At 38.0% G+C, this 11946-nt stretch overlaps 1 protein-coding gene across 1 annotated transcript in view; it reads right to left on the bottom strand.

Moving 5' to 3' along the window:
* NOTCH2 (notch receptor 2) overlaps positions 1-11946 on the bottom strand; it is a 171631-nt gene that overhangs the window by 111707 nt on the left and 47978 nt on the right. The window lies entirely within an intron of this gene.

Below are 11946 nucleotides of genomic sequence, written 5' to 3'. Positions count from 1 at the left end.
AAAGAAAGAAAGAAAGAAAGAAAGAAAGAAAGAAAGAAAGAAAGAAAAGGAAACACTACAGCTTACTCAGCAAGAAGAGAAAACAAAAAGAGCTTAAAAAAAAGGGTATTTGTGTATAGTTAGGGCCCGGTACTGGGCTGGTTTGTGGTAAAACACACTTTCTAGGGCTTTGCTGGTTTGATGTAAAGGAAACAAAGAGAAATATACAATCAATATCTCTCTCTCTCTCACACACACACAAACTTTTTACCACAACTAATAAACAAAGACTACCAAATACTGCAGCACAGCCCATTTTTCCACTATGTAAATTCAGCTTCCTGAACAGTACATTTCTGCTTTTCTTGTAGAAGTATTTCAGAAAATGTTAATCTTGGTTCCCACATTAGGCTGAATGCTTCCAAATTAAAAGTTTCCCACAGGAAAAGAATTTTACAGGGAATTGTGAGGCTGGGAATTATCTTCTAAAACTCCACCTCACTTGGTTTCTATGTGTTCAGGTTTTTCACCCCCTTCCCCATTCAAATAAAGCAATAAACACACATGTATTTTAATAAATCCAAACCAAAAAAGAAGCTGCAGTGGTACGAGTTTTAAAGCTGTTAATTCATGGCATCATTCATCCTCATCAGAGACTATGAAATCAGTAACCACTGCAATGGGAAACCATGCTTTATTTACACAAGAATTTGCAAACACCCTTATCTTCCAGTTTACAGTCGGGGCTCATTTATCAGAACTCAAAAGCCGAACGGAGCACCCAGGCTCTTCCATCATCACTTGAAAGCTTGGGCAAGGGCACACAAACAGTGTTGAAAGACTTGCATTGCTGCTACAACAGAAGGTGGTCTTCCCTATGTCTTCTTATTCAGTGCCTTGCCATATTCTACTGCACTGGACCCCGAGAAAATGTCTACTTCTACATGATTACAACATGGCAAACATATTCTAAACATCTGAGTTTACAAAAAGCACCCTCCACAGTAATAGGCAAAAGTGAATGAGTTAAGCCAGTTGTTCCCAAGCTATGTGCCATACAGTCACTGCAAGGAATCTGCAAACACTTACAGAGCGCTCTCTAGACTACTAAAAGAATGTCTTGCGTCCATATTTAAATGGACTGTAGATATTGTTATGATTATTAAAATATAAAAGTATTATATAGTGGCTACTGATTTTTTTAGTGGATTTTGGTATTATGCATTGCATTTCAAACAAGAGATGGAAAAATGGTTTCAAGATTATCTCCTTTTATGCATTACACTCTTCTTTCAGCTCCCAGAATGTGCTACAGTGCATCACTTCTCACCTCCAGACCTTTGTACATGCTCGTCACTCAGCCCAAAACACTTTTCCTGACCCTCTTCTCAGAACTAAGCCCTAAAATTCCTTCAAACTTCCGTTTAAATGTTTTTCCTCTGAGAAACAGGCTTGATTCCCCCACTGCACACTCCCATAACCCTAATGTATCATATCACTCATTATACTTTATTTTGATTTTTTGTCTTCCCAACAGACTAAGAATTGTCCACCACCACACTAACACAGTAACTGGTATATAGAAGGCTTTCAACTATGCAGTACTCACATTCTTAATGGAAGTAAAAAGGAAAATGCAGGTGTCCATGGAATCCTAAAAAGACTCTTTAATTATATTCAAAGTTTGGGAACCATCAGGTTGAACTATTTATCCAAAGGATTATTAAACCTAATTAAGATTCCTAATATGGAGAGGATTTCTTAACCCTCATTCACCCCTAAATCATTAAAAATGGACTAGCCAATCCCATATGGAGATTTTTTAAATCACATTTTCCCCTAAAATATGAAATTAACTAAACACGCATGTATGTGCACATGCATGTGCGTGCGCACACACACACACAGAGTCTTTTTTTCTCTTGTACTTTCATTAATCTTTTATTAATCTTTGATAAAACATTGGTTATATGAACCACCAGGAGTCTGGAGTCCTGAGGAACAGAACATCCTACTAAGTAGCCTCAGTAGCATGAACCGCTAGATTCTTAAGAAACTGAGCAGTAAAAATTAAACAAGATTTCAGAGAAGAAAAATGAGTATGGGTGCCTGCTTTCTGTTCCCCAGCATGAATGGATGACTGCCTTCAAAGTTCTAAAGTCCAAAAATTTGTCTGAAAGTGAAACAGTTCCAAAAGCTTATAGTTTGGTCTGAAAAGATTCCTAGTTCAAAAATAATTGTACCCAAGGGCACCTGGGTGGCTCAGTTGGTTGAGCATCCAACTCTGGATTTCAGCTCAGGTCATGATCTCAGGGTTGCAGGTTTGAGCCCCACACTGGACTCCACTCACTGGGCTTAAAATTCTTAAAATTCTGCTTAAAATTCTCTCTCTCCTTCACCCTTCTCTAAAAAAAAAAAAATGATAATAATAATAATAATAGTAATAATTGCACCCAAATCCTATCAAACCAAACTATTCGAGAAGGCAGGAGAAAAATCTGCATTTCTTTAAACTTTAAGAGGATAAAAAATATTCTTTTGTAGGTCCAAAATAATCATTCTCCCCAAAAAAGGGAGGAGGGGAGACTCACACTTGCAGGTATGCAAAACTGTTCCATGGATAATTGGAAATTAAATATAATTTCAGAATGCCCTGAAACACTTAAATTTCCTTAATTAGAACCACAGATAATAAAAATAATGGACATCATGAGAAAAGAAATTAACAGTGTCTAACCCTACTTCAAAACAAAGACTTCCCTTAAGATAAGATCATGGTGGGGTGCCTGGGTGGCTCAGTAGTTAAGCGTCTGCCTTTGGCTCAGGTCATGATCCCAGGGTCCTGGGATCAAGCCCTGCATCGGGCCCTGCTCAGCCAGGAGCCTGCTTCTCCCCTCTCCTGCTCCCCCTGCTTGTGTTCCCTCTCTCACTGTGTCTCTCCCTGTGTCAAATGGATAAATAAAATCTTAAAAAAAAAAAAAAAAAGATCATGGCCCAAGGGGTAAATAATTGGTTCTTGGGGGTCATTCCTAGATATTACAACGGTGTGTGGCCTTCCAAAGAGCCACAGTAGATAAACAAAGATGCAGTATATCTGTGGTATTAAAACTGCATTGGGGGTATGGGGGAATTAGGAAAAAAAAGTCTAAAACGGCTTCTTTGGGGCAAAGAGTGATAATGATAAAAAGACGGAAGAACACTGAGATAGTATATACAAATAAAGTAATTCTTAGCCTATTATCTGGCACTTCATAATGCTCATTAACGTTGAAAAGAACAGAAAAGTTTCCCACAAATGATGCCTGTATTAGTACACAATTGATCCTTGAACAACATGAGTTTGAACTTGGCAGGTCCATTTACATATAAGCAGATTTCTTTTGATACAGTACAGTACCGTAAATGTATTTTCTCTTACGATTTTCTTAATGACATATTCTCTTCTCCAACTTACTTTACTCTAAGAATACAGTATATAATACATATATCATACAAAATATGTGTTAATCGACTTTTACGTTATCTTAAGCAAGGCTTCTGGTTAATAGTAGGCAATCATAGTTTTGGGGGGAGTCAAAAGTTATGTGGATTTTCAACTGTGCAGGAGTCAGTGCCCCAAAGCCGTGTGTTATTCAAGGGTCAACTATATATTCAAATTCAAGTGTCCTGAAAATAAAGTGTTCCTCGTCTTTGGAAATTCCTTCATCTGTATCTGATCTGCTGTATAAAATCAAAGTCTATGCCTCCATAGGAACAAAGTGAAAATCCTGCAAAACTAAACAGTGGTCTAATGGGAAAGTTTATCTGACATACATCTAGATACCATACAGATTATTTCTTTTACAAGTACAACATTATCGTTATTTTACATATTCTTGCAGTCTTATAACAACAAAAACAACAGCAAAGCCCACAAACCCTCATCATGTGGAAGATACTAGCACCACAAGTGCGTCTTAGCCTACTGATGCCTATACTTGGAAGCATACTCTACTAACTGTACTGCTGGGATTGGGTTTGGTTTATTTATGTTTTCGTCTAGATTATAAGCTTTTGAGAATAATTATTAAACCATCACCATCACAATAATCATCCCAAAATCTTTCCACACAAAGGATAACTCTCATGAAGTTAATGACATCAGCATTTAACACTTTTACGGCAGTAAGAGAACAGTTATTGCCCCCAAAAATGTAATGTTTTCTTTATTTTTTTAATACCACTCATTAATTTAACAGGATCTTACTTTTGTGTAGACCTCTGGTATAGATCATCTCAACTAGAAATGCAGCATCAACCAAAAACTGACACAGGAGGATTCAGATATAATCCTTTGTTCTAACTTCAGCAACATTTGCTTCAAGAACTTCTTTGACATGCTTAAAAAACAAACAAAAAAAAAACCAACTGACCACAAAAAACGGTTCTTCCAGTTTATACCACACGCGCTTGGAAGATGTGTCAAGTGGCTATTAGGCTCTAAGGTAAAGGTTGGCAAATATTGCCCTGGGTGAAGACCAGCTGCTTTTGGATCTCCACCCCAGGAGCTGGCTTTTACATTTTTTAAATGGTTACATTTTAAAGGGGTATACTGGTACCTATATAATATCCTCAATTTGCCTCTTGGCCAGCAAAGCCTAAAACATTTATTATCTGGAACTTTAAGAAAAAGTTTACTGATCCCTGCTCTAAGGCCATGACAGAATTAAAGTATATGTAGGCGAAAACACTTTCAGAACACACGCTTGAAATTTAGGTAACTTTTTGTTTACTAGAAGTCAGGCCACTTTAGAAGTACTTGTAATGAAGTATGTTTAATTTCAGAAAGGCAACTGAACGGTCAAAAGATCATCATTGTCAACTGCTACATCTCTGCATAATTAGAACCAAAGATAATAAAAATAATGGACATCACAGAAAAAAATTATGGTGTATAACCCTAATATGGTGACTCATGGCAAAAACCACTACTTACCTTAAGAGGACCATGGCCCAGGGGATCAAAAAAAATCTTAGATATTACAATGATTTGTAGCCTTCCAAACCAGAGAAACTGAGTATCAAACAAGCATCCTGAAAGTGTACGCTCAAGTTTACTCAAAGTGAAGATAAATGCATTACCCCAAAAAGATGGAGTAATAAGCAAAACAGACACTATGAAACCTGAAATGGCCCAGGCTGGACCTGTACTTAGGAACCAAGTTGAAGTTCTAAATAAAATCTCCCAAATCTAAACAAAAAAACAGCATTATGGTTAACACCATAATATAAATCACAGCCCAACCATGTTTTCACACTAACTCTGGGGAGGCACTTTACTTACGAAACTGAGTCAAAGCAAAGCCATACCTGATGTGGCTACATTCTCCTGTATCATTCTGCTTTAAAAACCCTTGCCTAGTGGCAGGTGAGATATATTTAGGGCATACATGAACAAATATATTTTTTTAATATATGTATTACATATATACATATAAAGTCATGAGTTTTTTTTTTTATCTGAATAAGAATAAAAATGTAACTAGTATATTGTTTTACAAATCTCTTACCGTAAGACTTTAGCATGTTCCCAGATCTTTTTGATAGAGTGGCTTCCCACAGACCTCTACACCAGCTCTGGCTCTGCCACTAGATACTAACCTTGTACCAGCCCACTTTACTTCTCTAAGCTTCAGCCTCCTCATGTATTAAGGCATGCTAGGCCAGGGGCGCCTAGGTGGCTCAGTCATTGAGTGTCTGCCTTCGGCTCAGGTCATGATCCCAGGGTCCTCGGATGGAGCCCCTCATCAGGCTCCCTGCTCAGCGGGAAGCCTGCTTCTCCCTCTCCCACTCCCCCTGCTTGTGTTCCCTCTCTCGCTGTGTCTCTCTCTCTAATAAATAAATAAAATCTTAAAAAATAAAAATAAAAATAAAACATGCTAGGCCAAAAAACTCTAATATTCCCTTTAGCTCTACAATTGTATGATTCCATTTTGTATGTTCCATGGCCCCTTGGATATTAATATAGCATAGACCTCCCTTATGAGGAACTCAAAAGAATTTCTACAGTTTTGTTTCATGGAATGTTAAAAATAAAATGTGTAGCTAGAGTTAAAATTCTTGGTCTTTAAAATTGCCTCACAAAAGCACTAAGTTTTTTTTTAATTCTATTTTTATCTCTCTATATATAGTTAGATAGATTCATATATAGCTCTATTTAGAGATAAAGATACATCTACACACATACACATATACATGTTCACCCACATTAATTCCTTGAGGGTTGGTACCAAGAATGAAAGGAAGTAGTGCTGAATCTTTAGATCGCCTGCAGCGGTCTAAGGAACAATTTTTAGTCCCAGTCCACATTCTAGTCAGTTATGTAATCCAGGGGAGGTCACTTGGCCATATTAAGCCCTGGGCTCCTCACATGTAAAACAGTGAGTAAGCAAAGTGCTTGTCAAAGTCCTTTTAACCTCCTAAGTATGATAACTCTACAATTTTGGCTTTGAATTCCCTCAGCAGTACTGCCCAAGGATAACAATGCCTGCTAATGTTAATGCTTGGAGTCAGTGCTTGTGTGTGTCTTGACTATTGACCCACTCCAAGACGGGGCTCCTGGCACAAAATTTGTCTCTTACATCCTCCACACTGCCTACCAATCACCATTCTAAGTGCACAGTTCAGTGCTCACTGGAGTAAATGAACTGCTGCACAACTCACACTTTCAGCTAACCCCTCACAGGAAGCATAAAGAGGCAAAGAACAATATATTTAAACAAGATATGGAGAATAAGTAAGAATCCTGAACCTAAAAGGGAAAGAAAGGCCTTCCCATCTTCTCTAAAACAAGTGGCCAAAACATGAGAGCCTGTGTTCTTCAGACCAGAGTGGTGGTAGATGCCACAAGTCTCTTTATGGAATCTGACCTGCTGATAAATCTCACAAGGCTAAAAATGACTGATGCATGTATAAAACAATGGTCTGGGAAGGTCTGCTCCAAATTTAAACTTGCAGGGAATAAACCACTTAAATTCATGTAGGACCTTTTTCCAGATACCACTTTTATATGTCCTCTCAACACAGCATAAATACCTACCTTAATCATTTTTTCCACTCTTGATGTTCTCATTAATTCTTATAAAATTTAAGAAAGAATAACTGATGTCCTATAATTAAAGAGACTGCTTCTGTGGAGACTAATTATGAACTCCTGATACTCAGTGTCAGCCTTTGCCTGGAAGGAAATGAGTCAACTTTTCATTAGTAATCAAGTTCTCTCCGTTTTTTAAAAGTGACCCAGAAATGCAAGACCACGAGTTGTAGCAATATGAGGCAGAGAATCAGATACCACAAATATTATATACAAATAGGATTAAGACAGAAAATTAAAGTCAAAGAGGCTCCTGAGGTATTTTTCAGGATGACTGAAGTTTCAGAAGGGGCCCAGTAAAATAATTCATCAGGGAGTTGTGTCTGGCTTACACGAGAATGGGCATTTCAAAATCTTAAAGGGACAGGCAGTTAAATGGCTAAGGCCCTACCATGGTCTAGCCAAGAGAATCATAACCATTGTCAAATGTTTTCCACGCAGAATAGGCAGCCCTAGTGTATTCTGGATAATTGAGGGTTTGGGTATGTACTATATAATCAGAGGAAACAAGCAGTAAAGGACATGAGCTAATTTGGGCTAACCAAAGATTTGGCTAACAGATGCTTGCTTACTCTGGATCCCTGCAATGAACTAGATCAGGCCAATGATATGCTGGACAGAAGAGGATGGGATATCTGAATTCTCAGCTAGGAGAATGAACCATACCATATATGACAACTGATCCTATTCTTCGTGTCTGTTTTTCCATCATTCTCCTATCTTAACCCATTCTTTTTCTTGCCTCAGAGATGTTTGGATTCTGAATTCCTTTGTAAGTGGTGTCCACAAGCTTACCTGGCTGCTTCTGAAAGCAGCATAAAAATCAAGTCAAAACCAAAAAGTTCTAGGAGTAGGAAAGATGATGCTCCCAGCTTCCCCCCTTCCTGTCCCCTGGTCTTCCCCTCCAATCCTCACTCTAGACATTTTATCTTCAAGAATTCAAGCCAACACGTATTAAAGGAATGATTTTTTAAATCAGTTATCTATCACTATGAAACCAGATGAATCCACATACTGGTTTAGTAAAACTTCACACATACTAAAGTAGAGACAGAAGAGAGAAACAAGATGTAGAAAAGTTTTAAAACTATGTCACTAAAAACAAAATGATGAAGGGGTGCCTGGGTGGGTCAGTCATTAAGCGTCTGCCTTCAGCTCAGGTCATGATCCCAGAGTCCTGGGATCGAGCCCCACGTCAGGCTCCTTGCTTGGCAGGGAGTCTGCTTCTCCCTCTCCTCCCCACTTGTGCTCTCTCTCTCACTCTGTCACTATCAATCTCTCTCTCAAATAAATAAATAAAACCTTAAAAAAAAAAAGAACAAAATGATAAAGACATTGGTAATGATTATTCTGGAAACAACAGCCCCTCTGGTCCCCTCAGTCTCTGTACTTCCATCCTTCTACTACCGATCTCCGTCAATATTCTCAGATTTATAATCTAAGTGATCCACTAAAAATCCTCTGATTTTAATCTTCTGTCCTGTAGTAGTTCCTCCCTTGTCTGAATCTCCATAGTTTTTATCATCTGTGCTGACACACTGGGTAGTTACAGACTATTGTATTTTATACATATATGTATGCCTCATCTCCCTAACGAGATGGCAAGATGTCAGAGGACTGCCACCATGTTTTATGTGAGAGAAACATGACATTCATTAGCAGACACTCCCAAGGTATTTTATACTCATAAATAAGTTAAGTCAGAGAGCACAAGCCTCTTGGGCCTTTTTGTCTATTCACAATACCTAGCACAGTGCTCAGTCAGTGTAGCCAACTCAATAAATACTAGTTCGATGAAAATTAAACTTTTCTTTGAAGAGTGCTATGGACTGAATGTTTGCATCCCCCCAAAATTCATATAGTGAAACTCTAATCCCCAATATGATGATATTTGGAGGTGGGGCCTTTGGGAAGTAATTAGGTAGATAAAATCCTGAGGTAGGTTCCTCATGATAGGATTAGTGCCCATATAACGAGATGAAGGGACCAGAGCTTTCTCTCCCTACTAGTGAAAATATACAAAAAAAGAAGAAGAAGAAGATAGGAGGGGAAGAATGAAGGGGGGGAAATCGGAGGGGGAGACAAACCATGAGAGACGATGGACTCTGAAAAACAAACTGAGGGTTCTAGAGGGGAGAGGGGTGGGAGGATGGGTTAGCCTGGTGATGGGTATCAAAGAGGGCATGTTCTGCATGGAGCACTGGGTGTTATACACAAACAATGAATCATGGAACACTACATCAAAAACTAATGATGTATGGTGATTAACATAACAATAAAAATTTTTAAAAATATATACATAGTGAGAAGGTGGCCATCTCACCAGGGAGAAGGTCCTCACAGGGAACTGAATCTGCCAGTACCTTGATCTTAGACTTCTCAGCCTCCAGAACTGTGAGAAATAAATGTCTGCTGTTTAAGCCACCCAGTCTGTGGTAGTTTGTTATAGCAGCCTGAGCTGACTAAGACAAAGAGTAAGAATCCTACAGTGCCTCGGTCTATCTGACCTTCAGTGTTCAGGATACAGGATTATAGACAGAGCAAGTACAGGAAAGTGGCCTGAATCTATAGAGATACAGTACCCTAAATGCCACTGTCCCTACATAGGTCCTAATCAGGTTATTTTTTCATTAACACCTACCTTCTCCTCATACTTATGTGAAGAAAAAATATTGGATATGATGTTCCAGTTGGATGGGTTCAATGAGTAATACCACCTATCACTGAAATAATGCCTTTATTAGTCTTTGCTTTCACTTTTCTTTCATAAAAGCCTTTTGATAAAGATTCAAGTAATAGTTTGTTTAGGAGAGGACCATTTTAAACAGAAGGTAATTGCATTAATAAGGGAAGCCTGAAGGCATCAGTATAAAAATCAGTGAGACATTTTTGGACACAGAGCATGAAGTGCTGGCAAAGATTACTGACAATAGGTAAATAGAATACAGAAAACTTTAGGAAGCCCCAGAGAAATTGTAATTTACCGTACATTGAAATGTAAAGTAAAACACAACTAAGACAAATACAAAAACAAAAAACTCACACACACACACACACACACACACACACACACACACAGAGAAAAGACTGTAGGGATGGAGGAGACACCAAACTTTATTCCTACCTACAAAATTCCTAGCTACGGGACATTTAGAAGAGCACTTAAAGAAAACCTCCTTCATGCCCACATATTTATGCTAGCTTAACGAAAAAAAAGTATTTGGAAATTTTTAGATAATTATATTTTTATCACATTCTGATAATCCCCACCCCTCTGTATTCAATCTTGCTAGCCTCGATGAAAGATAGACAGCCAAAATTTAAAATGAAGTATTTAATTAAGCTACTCAAGATCCTAGAAGAAAAATATTTCTCATCCTGCTTAGTCACAAGAAAAAAGGGGAGAAAAGAATTCCTAAATGAAATTAATGGTGCTGACATGCCACAATGGAACAATAAGAAAGAAACTTTAGAGAGGATTATGGTTAACTTGGGGACTGTGTTGAAAGAAGTCTAGCTAAACTCACATCTATTCATGCCAGGTTTGCAGGCCAAAATTAGTTGATTTAACTTATTGGCAATGACCCAAGACAGGCAAAAGGATACAGGCAGAGTCTAAGAATCACCTTCTCCTACTTCTTTACCTAACATGAAGTTTATAAAGATTCCAACCTGAAGAAAAAGATTAGTTGAAAAGAGTACGGGAATCCCATTGTTCTATATTATAAGAAACTGATAATCAAGACTTACTTTATAAAAATTTTCTCAGGGACACCTAATGTATTTGTTAAAGGATTTTTCAAACACGTAGTGTTAATAAGAAGAATCACTTAGGAATGGTACTGTTACAGTGTCCAGATCTCATGCCCTAAATAAGAAAAGCCTCACAGTACATACATTTGTATATCTATAACTCACTATGCAAATGTAAGGCACTATGTTTAACAACTTGTGACTTCTGAGCTGGCAGCAAAATTTATCAGAAGCTGTTGAATTTGACCTGTCTCAATTTCACAGCTGCATAAAATCTGTCTGGACTTGTTCATTTTCCATTAGGAAAAAGAAGAGAGAAGTTTCAAGTTTTTCAATTTAGTTTTCTCCACCAAAGAGCATTTTAATAGATAGGATCCTCTCTCCCCACCTTCACTGCCTTCTTATATTTCATCTGCAGTAATTGCACTGAGCTTTCAAGTCAAAGGCTACTTCTCAGAAATGCTATAGTATAGACTTATACTCTAAAAACTATAAAACACTGATGAAAGAAATTGAAGACGACACAAAGAAATGGAAAGCCATTCCATGCTTATGGATTGGAAAAACAAATATTGTTAAAAAGTTTATACTACCCAAAGCAAGCTATACATTTAATGCAATCCCTATCAAAATACCAACAGCGTTTTTTACAGAACTAGAACAAACAATTCTAAAATTTTTATAGAACTACAAAGACCCTGTATAGCCAAAGCAATCTTGAAAAAGAAAAGCACACTGGTGCTTGGGTGGCTCAGTGGGTTAAGCATCTGCCTTCGGCTCAGGTCATGATCTCAGGGTCCTGGGATCGAGCCCATGTCAGGCTCCCTGCTCAGCAGGGAATCTGCTTCTCCCTCTCCCTTTGCCCCTCCCCCTGCTCATGCTCTCTCTCTCTCAAATAAATAAAATAAAATAGAAAAAGAAGAGCAAAACTGGAGGCACCACAATTTCGGACTTCAAGTTATATTACAAAGCTGTAGTAATCAAAACAGTATGGTACTGGCACAAAAACAGACACATAGATCAATGGAACAGAACAGAAAGCCCAGAAATGAACCCACTTAATTAATCAGTTAATTAAGTAC

Source organism: Mirounga leonina, unplaced genomic scaffold (genome assembly GCF_011800145.1).
Source record: "Mirounga leonina isolate KUSES-001 unplaced genomic scaffold, KU_Mleo_1.0 Mir_507, whole genome shotgun sequence".
NCBI classification, from domain to species: Eukaryota; Metazoa; Chordata; class Mammalia; order Carnivora; family Phocidae; genus Mirounga; species Mirounga leonina.
Note: the sequence above shows the minus strand (reverse complement) of the source record. Positions and strands in the feature narration are given on the sequence as shown.